This window comes from Loxodonta africana, chromosome 22 (assembly GCF_030014295.1).
Source record: "Loxodonta africana isolate mLoxAfr1 chromosome 22, mLoxAfr1.hap2, whole genome shotgun sequence".
In the NCBI taxonomy this organism is placed as follows: domain Eukaryota; kingdom Metazoa; phylum Chordata; class Mammalia; order Proboscidea; family Elephantidae; genus Loxodonta; species Loxodonta africana.
Window position 1 is genome coordinate 66410677 of NC_087363.1, and position 12989 is coordinate 66423665.

Here is a 12989-nt window from a genome sequence, read left to right on the forward strand (position 1 = left end):
TTCCGGCCAAGGTGTAGATCCTGGCATTGATGCCTTGCTTGGTTGGCTCCTGAATTTCTGATGCCGGTCAACTTCAGACATTAAGGCACAGTGGAATGGTGCTCCACTGACAGGAAAAAAGTCAAGGGTTTGTACAGTAAAAACAAGGGTAAAGGATGTTCAAGTAACATGTGGTCATAATGTGGGCAGTTGGTCTCTTATCAACAATCACAAGGATGACCTGAGAAACTGTCACTTTAGGCAATAACACAGGTCTGTTATCTATGATTGGAAACACTGGTGGCATAGAAATAAGAGCTATGGCTGCTAACCAAGAGGTTGGCGGTTCAAATCCACCAGGCACTCCTTTGGAAACCCTATGGGGCAGCTCTACTCTGTCCCATAGGGTCGCTATAAAACAGAATTGACTTGATGGCAATGGGTTTTTGGTTTGGTTACCTATGATCAGAAGAGCCCTAGTAGGCAGGGGTTAAACACTCAGCTGCTAACCAAAAAAGTTGCCAGTTTAAACCCACCAACTGCTCTGCAGGAGAAAGATGTGGTAGTCTGCTTCTGTTTATGGTGTTGGAAACCCTATGGGGCAGTTCTAATCTGTCCTACAGGGTCACTATGAGTCCGAATTCACATGACAGCAGTGGGTTTAATTTTTGGTTTTGATTATCTATGAGTATGTTATTTCCTTAAGAGTTTGGGGCAGTCTTTTAATCTTTCAGTCATTAGGCTCCAGTAAGTCTGGAGGGTATAGTTTTTATTTTTAGACCACCCAGTTTGTTCCTGTCGACCCTGCTGTCACTTGAAAACATCCTTTCTTCCTTGCTACTGATTTGGCCTTTTTCGTGTCTGGCCCTCCTGGGGCTCTAGCCCGCAGCTGCTCCTGACATTTCCTGGGTTGTGTGTCCTGTGGTTAGCCTATGCTTTAAATGACACTGATAACTGTAGAGTAGGGGCCAGGGAAGAGGCAGCTAGGATGCCATACCTCTCCTGTGTGCATAACCCCAGGTGTCTAAAGTACTTTCTTGGGGTTAGAAGGATCGCTGCCGAGTTCACCCTCATGAGGGTGGCTAGGACAGTGAAATATTTAATTTGCGAAGACAATAATGAGAAAGGCAAGGTTAGGGAACAAACACATTGAACAGGGCAAAAAAGGATGGGGGAACGTCAGATATGATCACTAAACACAGTCTATGCTGGAGAAAAGAGAAGCTACTTTTCACAGCAGGGAAGGAGACCTGACTCATCTGTTCTGCTCATTTCATCATTGACTCCAAGCCAGGTCCTCTTCTCAGTGCTGGCAATGGACCATGAATGGAACAGGCAAACATCTCTCCCTTCATAGAGCTTGTGACCTTTGAGATAATATACACAATGCAAATAAAAAAGACCCAGTGTAGAACCTCTTTATACCTTTCTGTTTAGCAGAATACTGAGGAAACCCTGGTGGTGTAGTGGTTAAGTGCTATGGCTGCTAATCAAGAGGGCGGCAGTTCAAATCTGTCAGGTGCTCTTTGGAAACTCTATGGGGCAGTTCTGCTCTGTCCTATAGGGTTGCTATGAGTCAGAATATATATATTTTTTTATATAAAAATATATTTCTAGGAAGACATGGGTAATTGTACTGAGCCTTTAAAAAGTCAGTCTGGCAACACAAAACAAGTGTCACATTCTGATCGTATTCTTGGCCCATATATTATTTATGCCCTACCTGCTTCCAGAAAGTTTTGTAACTTTCTGTAAATTGGTTGTAATAAACCCATGAATCTACTAAAACTAATATAAATTACAAAACAGGAATTCTGCAGCTGAAGGCAAAAAGAATCACAACAGTATAAATAGAGTATTTATAGTTTATTCTTGAGTTCTTGAAGTAACAGCTTTTTTCTAGTTTTGAAATTTGAGGTGTTTGTTTTTCAGTCAGCATAAAGGTTGGAGTTACAAATGTCAGATTTGCCAAAAGGGGAAAAGACAGAATTGTTCTCTGTTCCTCAAAACCATGGGCCTAATATTGAGCCCTAGTTTTGGAATGTAATTTAGTTCAGATACGAGATAACATAGATACATCTTAGAAATGGTTTATCCATTCCCTTAGATAATGTTTGCTTGACTGTTAATTCAGTTGGCCCTGGAAGAGAAAACAAATCAGAATCAAAATCCAAGTATCTGATATGATTGAAAGGAAATTCATACTTGCCCGTGGGTGGCAATTTTTTGTTTTCACATGGAAATTTTTAAAATTTAATTTGTATTCTGGATTGAGTTGAGAAGTATCTGCTCAAGGCTTTTCACAAAACACAGTTCTGGGTATAATCGAGTGTTCAAACAAGCCCTTAAATTAAGCTCAGAGTTCTGTAACCAAAGCACACTTCTAGGAATGTGTCCTAAGACACACCAGTATGAAGTAATCATTTACAAAAGCTAACGCTCATTGAGCTCTTGCTATGTATGGTAAGTTCTCTGCATGGGTGAACTCAACGAATCCTCACAGCAGCTTTAGGACGTAGGTCCTATCATGATCCCCATTTCATCCATGAGAAAACTAAGGTTAGAATGTGCCCAGGGTTAGGGTTGCCAGATTTAGCACGTAAAAATACAGGACACTCAGTTAAATCTGAATTTCATCTGAACAATGAATAATATTTTACTATAAGTATATCCCAAATATTGCACTGACATATTTATAGTAAAAAAAAAAAAAATTTATTGATTACTGAAATTCAAATTGTAGGTCATTCTGTATTTCATCTGGCAACTGTATCCAGGGTCAAACAATAACACATCTCATATATTAGCCTAATCGGTCAGCCTCAAAGACCTGTGTTTAACCACAATGATGCCCTGGAATGAACATTTTAGCGCATTCTTTATAATACTAAAAAAAAAACTGAAACTATCCAAATCCTTGCTGAAAGTGAAGAGGACTTGAAGCACTTACTAATGAAGATCAAAGACCACAGCCTTCAGTATGGATTGCATTGCACCTCAACAGAAAGAAAACAAAAATCCTCACAACTGGACCAGTGAGCAACATCATGATAAACTGAGAAAAGATTGAAGTTGTCAAGGATTTCATTTTACTTGGATCCACAATCAACAGCCATGGAAGCAGCAGTCAAGAAATCAAAAGACGCACTGCGTTGGGTAAATCTGCTGCAAAGAACCTCTTCAAAGTGCTGAAGAGCAAAGATGTCACCCTGAAGACTAAGGTGCATCTGACCCAAGCCATGGTATTTTCAAACACATCATATGCATGTGAAAGCTGGACAATGAATAGGGAAGACCGAAGAAGAATTGACACCTTTGAATTGTGGTGTTGGTGGAGAATATTGAATATACCATTGAGTGCCAAAAGAACGAACAAATCTGTCTTAGAAGAAGTACAACCAGAATGCCCCTTAGAGGTGAGGATGGTGAGACCATATCTTACATACTTTGGACGTGTTGTCAGGAGGGATCAGTCCCTGGAGAAGGACATCATGCTTGGCAGAGTACAGGGTCAGCAGAAAAGAGGAAGAACCTCGACAAGGTGGACTGACACAGTGGCTGCAACAATGAGCTCAAGCATAACAACGATTGTAAGGATGGCTCAGGACCGGGCAGTGTTTCGTTCTGTTGTGCATAGGGTCACTATGAGTCGGAACCGACTTGATGTCACCTAACAACAACAACAACCCAAATCCTCAATATTAGAATAAGGGGTAAGTAAGCATCATACATTAATTTGCTGGAATAGTATAAACTCATTTAAAATAACATCTACAAACAGATGTTTCGTATCCATCAGATTCGCACGTATTTAAACATCTGACACTACCAAGGGTTGGTAAGAATGTGGAGCACCGGAAACTCACGCACACATCCTACCCTGGAGCAGTGCTTTCAAACTTTAATTTGTATACAATCACCTGGGGATCTTGGGAAAATGCAGGTTTTGATTAAGTTGGTCTGGGATGGGGCCTAAGATTCAGCATTTCTAACAGGCTCCCAGGCCGTGATGCTGTTGCTTAACGTGGACCACATTTTGAGTAGCAAGGGCTAGTCTTCAAAGCCTTTTGCCTGAGAAAACAAAACAAAAACTTTGTGTCCCTTTATACATGTTTAAGTTCATATTTAACTTTTTTCATTATAAATTCAGGTAGTTGGAAGGATGTCATTTCTGGTATATTGTACTTACTATTTTTTTCTAAAAGTTACATCACTCTATATAAGTTAAAAAAAAAAAAAAAACCCTGTGGTGGTCAAGTCTGACTCATAGTGACCCTACAGGACGAAGTAGGACTACCCTGTAGGGTTTTCAAGGAACAGTTGGTGGATTCAAACCACTGACCTTTTGATTAGCAGCTGAGCTCTATAACCACTGTACCACCAGGGCTCCTCTAAATAACAGAATCTAAATACCGCAGTGATTTGATAGCGGTTAAGAGCTCGGCTGCTAACCAAAAGGTCGGCAGTTCGAATCCACCAGCTGCTCCTTGGAAACCCTACAGGGCAGTTTTACTATGTCCTATGGGATCGCTATGAGTCAGAATCCACTAGACAGCAACAGGTTTGGTTTGGTTTATCACCCCTTAAAGGAGCCCTGGTGGCACAGTGGTTAAAGCACTCAGCTGCTAACCAAAAAGTTGGTGGTTCAAACCTACCAGCCACTTTGCGGGAGAAAGGTGTGACAGTCTATTTCCATAAGATTTACAGCCTTGGAAACCCTGTGGGGCAGTTCTACCCTGTCATATAAGGTCGCTGTGAGTCAGAATCGGTTGGACAGCAAGGGGGTTGGTTTATTTTTTGGTATCACCCCTTAAAATTACACAGACAAGCTCATAGCAGATTCCCCTCCACCCATCCTGGACATGACCTCCTGATGTTTTCTGGTGTGTTAAAAGCTTCCTGTGTGTGTCTCCCTCTGTCAGAGGGTGTTCTATGGTCACGAGTGTGTTCTGCCAGGAATCAGAGTGTAGGCTGGAAGTACCAGGGAGCTAATGCCCCAGGCACCTTCCTCATCTAGTGAGGGAGAGTTGCTAAGCACCCCAGCTTCCTCACTGCTGCCAGAGACAGTATTCCAGGGGTCCCCAGCAGGATTGCACCTCAAAGGCTCATTCATCAACACTCTTTATTGGCTTCCTCCCTTCCCTGTCTCAGTCTCTGCATGATAGCCAATCCTTGTCTCAGGATCTGCTTTTGGAGGAACTCAAAGCTAAGACAAAAAAGCTCTTATTTAATAATAAGGAATTTTATATCACTCCTTTGAGCTTGTATTTCTATCCCACCCCCCTCCCCCACAAAATGATATTCTAATATAATGCTATTCTTAAAAGTCTTTTATTGACTGGGGCTTCCAGACAGAAAGTTCAGAGGGAGGACATCTTCAGGGTATAATTAATAGATGACCAGGATGTATTTGCTTGTATGGAGTGGGATTCTAGAGTTACATCAAAGAGTTTGGGGATAAATTAGTTATAGGTATGTAAAATAAACCCCCAAAATGAGGCACTTGCTAACTAAAAAAAAAAAGTAACACAGAGGGCTATGAATAAAGTATACTATACAGTTCATTTGAAAACAATATGTCTGTAATCATATACACACTACTGATTTAACCAAAAAATTGTGTTATAATAATATCAGAAGGAAAGGGAATAGGGTATGTGTATGTGTGTGTGGGAAACCCTGGTGGTATAGTGGTTAAGAGCTATGGCTGCTAACCAAAAAGTCAGCAGTTCAAATCTACCAGGCATTCCTTGGAAACCCTATGGGGCAGTTCTATTCTGTCCTATAGGGTTGTTATGAGTCGGAATTGAATTGATGGCAATGGGTTTTTTTTTTTTTTTTTTTGGTATGCATGTGAGTGTGTGGTGTGGATGTGTGTGTGTAGGGGAGGGGGTGAGTGAGAAGAGAGAGCTAAAATACTCTTCTTTAGAAGGAAGTCAAGAGATGTTCTAAAATAGAAATTCAAGACAAAATACAAGTGTGATATTTAGAAATATGGAGATAAATATCAGAAGAAACAGCTAAAAGAACTCAAAGTAGATGTCTTTGGGGAGTGAGACGATAGGCCTTATCACAGCGTTTTATTTATAAAAATTATAGACTGGGATTATTTCTATTAAAAAGAAATCAATCACGTACAATCCTTAAATATGAAGTATTCAACCAAAAATATCTCCTTAGGTCTTCTTTAAACCATTCAACAATTTAGCTTAATTAGTAAAGAACGTCTGCCTTGAGCATTGTGCTCTTTTAAAGAACTAGTTACCTGGGATCAAATTGACAACAGTAACTTAGATGGTTAGATAGAAAGCTTAGGGAGCAATGAGTTTATGCAGATGGGGGAGGAAAAAGAAAGGGAGGCTGAGAATGGCTGTACAATTTGAAGAATGAAATCAATGTCACTGAATTGTACATGTAGCAATTCTTGAATTAGTGTGTTTTGCTGTATACATTTTTAACAACAATAAAAATTAAATTAAAAAGTTTAATTAATCACATATAAAAAAGCCCCAGTGGTTCAGTGGTTAAACACTCAGTTGCGAACCAAAAGGTCAGCAGTTCAAACCCACCAGCTGCTCTATGGTCGAAGATGTGACAATCTGCTTCTGTGAAGGTTACAGCCTTGGAAACCCTACGGGGTGGTTCTACCCTGTCCTATAAGGTTGCTATGGGTTGGAATCGACTTGATGGCAATGCGTTTTGGAATCACATGTAAAAATAGACTGCGCCAGGAAAACTAGTAAATACTATAAGGCCAAAAAAAAAAAAAAAAAACTGCCGAGGGTCCTTCCAGGTTATCTCTGCTTTTCATTATCTTTAAGCTATTTTATATCTCACAACCCTTTTTCAGAATTGTTTCAGATGTTCCAGTTCCTTTGCCTTTCCACATAAATTTTAGAAAAAGAGTACAAAAACAAAAAATTATAGAGCAACATCCCTCGTGAATACAGATGCAAAAATTCTTTTAAAAATATTAGGTAATAGAATTCATCAAAATATAAAATGAAGTTTAAAAAAAAAAAAAACTGAAGTTTACACATGACCAAATGGAGCTTAGTCCGGGGATGAAAGGCTGGTTCAATCAATGCTCACCATATTAGCAGGCTAAAGAAGAAAAATCACACGATCATATCAATTGATGCAGAAAAAGCATTTGACAAATCCAACACACATTTATACACACACACACACACACACACACACACCTGCTCCGTACTAGAGCCCTGGCGGCACAGTGGTTAAGAGCTTGTCTGCTAACCAAAAGGTCAGCAGTTCAAATCCACCAGCCACTCATTGGAAACCCTACGAGGCAGTTTTACTCTGCCTATAGGGTCGCTGTGAGTCAGAATCCATTCGACAGCAACAGATTTTGGTACTCTTCACTTACCAACTATCTTATTATTCGACATCTCACATTTACAACAACGGAAAAAAATCTACTGTCCAACTATTTTGTGCATTAACAATGTACACCTGGCAGTAATGAATGCTGAGACTCTGAGCAGGCTCTACAGTGTCTCGGGTTGCTTGTCCAAGGTCCACACTCAGAAGTGGCATCTACTAGGCGGAGAACAGGTCAGCACGACCCTTCTTGGCAGAGGCTGCTGTGCAGGGAGAGGGAGGAGGGTGGCAGCTCTCCACTATTTCCACGTGGCCGACTGGGGGATCAAGCACAGCAGGATCATATCCAGGAAGTACTTGCGCTGGCAGTTGATGGTGAAGACACCTTGTGCACAGCCAGGCCCAGACTGATGAAGGCAAGGGCCCCGCCTGCATTCAGGGCTGCCTTCTTCTAGCTGGGGGTGGTGCTGCCCTTGCCAGTGTCCACGGCCCTCTAGAAATGTTTGCCAGTCCTGGTCACAAGACATGAATTTGCATTCTGCAGTTTGGGCGGTTGGCTGAAGGTGTGCAGGATGATGTAGGATGTTAAGGTGGGGTCCTGGGACAGCTGGCTGGAGGCCTGTAGCTCAGCCCAGTTGCAGGTCTCTCCTGAGCAGAACGCCACTTTACACCAGGGCTTAATGACCTGCTGGAGCGCAGGGTGCCGCACCGTGGTGGGCTCTGCATTTTAACGCCAATTTTGCATATGCCAATTTTCACCTAATGACCTAATCTTTGGAATCTAACCATGTTGATAAGTGAGGAATGGGTGTGTGTGTGTGTGTGTGTGTATACACACGTATGTATATACATACATCATAAAAATAGTAAAGAGGGAGAGCTTCCTCAACTTGATAAAAGACACCTACAAAGTCCTCTTAGAGCTAAAATTATACTTAATATTGAAAGACTGGGTTTTGTTTTTGTTATTGAAAGACTGAATGCTTTCCTGCTAAGACTAGAAATAAGAAAATATATCCACTCTCACCACTGCTATTCAACATAGGACTGGAAGTTTTACACAGGACAATAAGGCAAGAGAATTAAAGACATACAGATAAGATAAGAAGAAATAAAACTTTACCTATTTGCAAATGACTTGATTGTCTATGTAGTATATCCCAAGATAACTACAAAACAAAACTAGAAGTAATAAATTAATTCAGCAAGGTCACAGGATACAAGATCAACATACAAAAATTAATTGTACTTCTATGTAGTAGAAATGAACACATGGAACCAGAAATTTACAGTATGATTGTCTTATTTATCTACTGCTGCTCTAACAAAAATACTACAAGTAGATGGCTTTAACAAAGAGAAATTTATTCTCTCACGCTTTAGGAAGCTAGAAGTTCAAATTCAGGGTGCCAGCTCCACAGGAAAGCTTTCTCTTTCTGCCAGCTCTGGGGGAAAGACCTTGTCATCAGTCTTCCTCTGGTCTAGGAGCTTCTCAGCTCAGGAACCACTCAGCTCCTGGCTCTTCTTTCTTAGTGGTATGAGGTCCCTCTCCTCTCTGCTCGATTCTCTCTTTTTGTATCTCATAAGAGATTAACTCAAGATACAATGTAATCTTGTAGACTGAGTCCTGCCTCATTAACATAACTGCCTCTAATCCTGCCTCATTAACACCATGGAGACAGGATTTACAACACGTCAAATAGTCAGATGAGTTCACAAAATGGTGGACAACCACACAATACTGGGAATCATAGGCTAGCCAAGTTGACACACAATTTTGGGGGGACACAATTCAACCCATAACAATAATACAATTTATATCAATCAAAAAAAAAAAAGAGAGAGAGAGAGAAAGAAATACCTTGATATATACCTAACAAGGAGCCCTGGTGGCACAGTGCTGAAGCATTTGGCTGCTAATCGAAAGACTGGTCATTCAAACCCATCCATTGGCTCTGTGGGAGAAGGACCTGGCAATCTTCTTCCATAAAGATTACTGCCTAGAAAGCGCAGTTCTCTTCTGTCACATGCGGTTGCTATGAGTTGAAAATCAACTTGATGGCAGATAACAACATACCTAACAAGCCATGTATGGGACTTGTATAGTAAAAACTAAAGATGCTGAAAAAAGAAATCGATGATCTAAATAAACAGACATAGCATGTTTATTGATTGGAAGACAATGCAGTAAACATTCATTTCTCCCAAATTGATATGCAGAACTAACACAATTCCTATCAAAATCCCAGCAAGATTTTTTGTTGATATGGACAGGATAATTTTTAACTGTATATGAAAGGTAAAGGGACTAGAAGAGCTAAAACAATTTTTTTTTTAAAAAGAAGAAAACGTGGGATAAGTCAAGACTTGTTATATAGCTACAGCAATGAAGACTGTGGTATTGGCAAAGGGATAGAACATATACCTGTGGAATAAAATAGAAAACCCAGAAATAACTCCACACAAGTGTAGCCAACTGATTTTTACCAATGGTGTAAAATCAATTCAGTGGAGGAAGGATAGTTTTTTCAACAAATAATTCTAGAGCAATTGGATATCTATAAGCAAAAAAAAAAAAAAAAAAGAACTTTGACCTAAACCTCACCCCTTTCACAAAAATTAACTCAAAATGGATCATAGGTTTAAATGTAAAACATAAAACTAGAAAACTCTTAGAAGATAACATACGAGAAAATTTCAGGACCTAAGGCTTTTTGAAGACTTCATCAAAATAAAAAGGTTTTGCTATCTGAAAGACCCTGTTAAGAGGATAAAAAGACAAGCTACAGACTGAAAGAAAATCTTTGCAAGCTATATATCTGACAAAAAACATGTATCTAGAACACATAAAGAACTCTCAAGACTCAACAGTATAAATAAATAATTAGAAAATGAGGAAAAGATGTGAGAAGGCATTTCACTGCAACCAAAACCAAAAAATCAAACCCATGGCCATCCAGTCAATTCCGACTCATAGCGACCCTACAGGACAGAGTAGAACTGCCCCATAGAGTTCCCAAGGAGCACCTGGTGGATTCGAACTGCCAACCTCTTGGTTAGCAGCCGTAGCTCTTAACTACGGATGACAAATAAGCACACAAAAAAATGTTCTACCACCCTAGCCATTAAAGAAATGAAAATTAAGGCAACGAATACCAATGTTCGTTGCAGCACTATTCAAGATAGCCAAAAGGCAGAAACAAACCTAAATGCCCACCCATCAAAAGATGAATGGGTAAAGAAAATGTGGTGTGTATATACAACGGAATACTACTTAGCCAATAAAATAAATGGAGTCTTGATACATGCTACAACATGGGTGGAGCTTGAAGACATTATGCTGTGAAATAAGTCAATCACAAAAGGAGAAATATTGCATGACCTTTCTTACATAAAAAGACAAGAACGGGCAAACGTATAAGGGACCTAAGTTTATTAGTGATTACCAGGGGTGGGAGGAAGTTATTGCTTATGGAGTACTGAGTTTCAGATTACATTGACAGAAAAACCACATTGATTAAGGGAGGTATCTTAGTCATCTAAGCCCGTTGCCATTCAGTCGATTCCAACTGATAGCGACCCTATAGGACAGAGTAGAACTGCCCCATAGGGTTCCCAAGGCTGTAATCTTTACAGAAGCAGGCTATCACGTCTTTCTTCCACGGAGAGGGTGATGGATATGGGCCACCAGCCTTTGAGTTAGCAGCCAAGCACTTAACCGCTGTGCCACCAGGGCTCCTTAAAAACCCGTTGCCCTCTAGTCAATTCTGACTCATTGCAACCCTATAGGACATAGTAGAACTGTCCCATAGGGTTTCCAAGAAGAAGCTGGTGGATTTGAACTGCTGACCTTTTGGTTAGCAGCCGAACTCTTACCCACTGCACTACCAGTGCTTCCCAGGGCCCCTTGTTGTTGTTGTTAGGTGCCATTGAGTCAGTTCCAACTCATAGCGACCCTATAGGACAGAGTAGAACTGCCCATAGGGTTTCCAAGGAGCAGGTGGTAGATTTGAACTGCCAACCTCTTGGTTAGCAGCTGAGCTCTTAACCACTAGGCCACCGAGGCTCCCAGGGCTCCTCAGGGAGATGCAAATCAAAGCCACAGTTAGATACCATCTCTCACCCTCATTAGAATGGCAATGCTAGAAAAACAAAACAATAGGTATTGTTGAGGTTGTAGAGAAACAGGAACCCTTGTGTGGAAAACTGGCAGTTCCTCGAAAAAAAAAAAAAAAAAACAGAACTACCATGTGGCTACCATGTGACCCAGATATTCTGCTCTTAGTTATACACCCAAAAGATCTGAAAGCGGTGACACAAACAGACACATGTACTCCAGTGTTCATTATATCCGTACGCGGTGACACAAACAGACACGTGTACTCCAGTGTTCATTATATCCGTATTCACAATAGCCAAAAGGTCGAAACAACCAAAACGTCCGTCAACAGATGAATGGATAAACAAAATGTGGTATATACATGCAATTACTTGGCTATAAAGAGAAATGAAATCCTCATACATGCCACAACATGAATGAACCTTGAAAATATTACATTGAGCAAAATTAGTCAATCGCAAAAGGACAAATACTATAAATGTCGATTAAAAGAAATAAGTAAATACATTAAAAAAAAAAAAAAACGAAACCCGTTGCTGTCGAGTCAATTCTGACTCATAGCAACTCTACAGGACAGAGTAGGATTGCCCACAGAGTTTCCAAGAAGCGGCTGGTGGATTCAAACTGCTGACATTTTCGTTAGCAGCTGAGCTCTTAACCACTGTGCCACCAGGTCTCTGAGCAAATATGTAGAAACCAAAAAGTATTAGTGGTTACTAGGGGTGGGATGGAGGGGAAAGGAGGAGCTTTGCTTAGGGAGCACTGAGTTTATGTTAATGGCGGTAGAATAATTTGGAAAAGGATAGTGAAAATGATTGCACAACTTGGAAAATCTAATTAATGTCACTGAATTATACATGTAGAAATTGCTGAACTGATGTGTTTTGTTGTGTACATTTTTACCACAAAAAGAATGAAACACACACAATCACATATATGTAAAAAATGGGCAAAAGATATAAACAGACACCTTACCAAGGAAGATATACAAACGACAAATGAACATACTAAAAAATGCTTTACATCATGTGTCATTTAGGGAATTGCAAAATTAGAACAGCAATGAGACACATCTACATACTTATCAAACTGGTGACAATCTGGAACACCAAAAACAGCAAGTGTTGGCGAGGACGTGGAGCAACAGAACTCTCATTCAATTACTGGTGGAAATACAAAATTGTACAGCCACTTTGGAAGACAGTCTGGTGGTTTCTTACGAAGCTAAACACAGGTTTACCATACAACTCAGCAATCACGCTCCTATATATTTACCCGGAAGAGTTGAAAACAAAAACTGGCATGTGAATATTTATTTATTATATTCTACATTTATTTATTATAGCCCAAATTTGGAAGTAGCCAAGATGTCTTTCAATAGGTAAATGGATAAACAAATTGTAGTACACCCATACAATGAAGTATTATTCAGTAATAAAAATCTTTTAAAAAGTTATCAAGGTATGAAAGCCAAAACCAAACCCCATTGCCATCGAGTTGATTTCAACTCATAGCGACCCTATAGGACATAAGGTCACCAAGGCTGTAA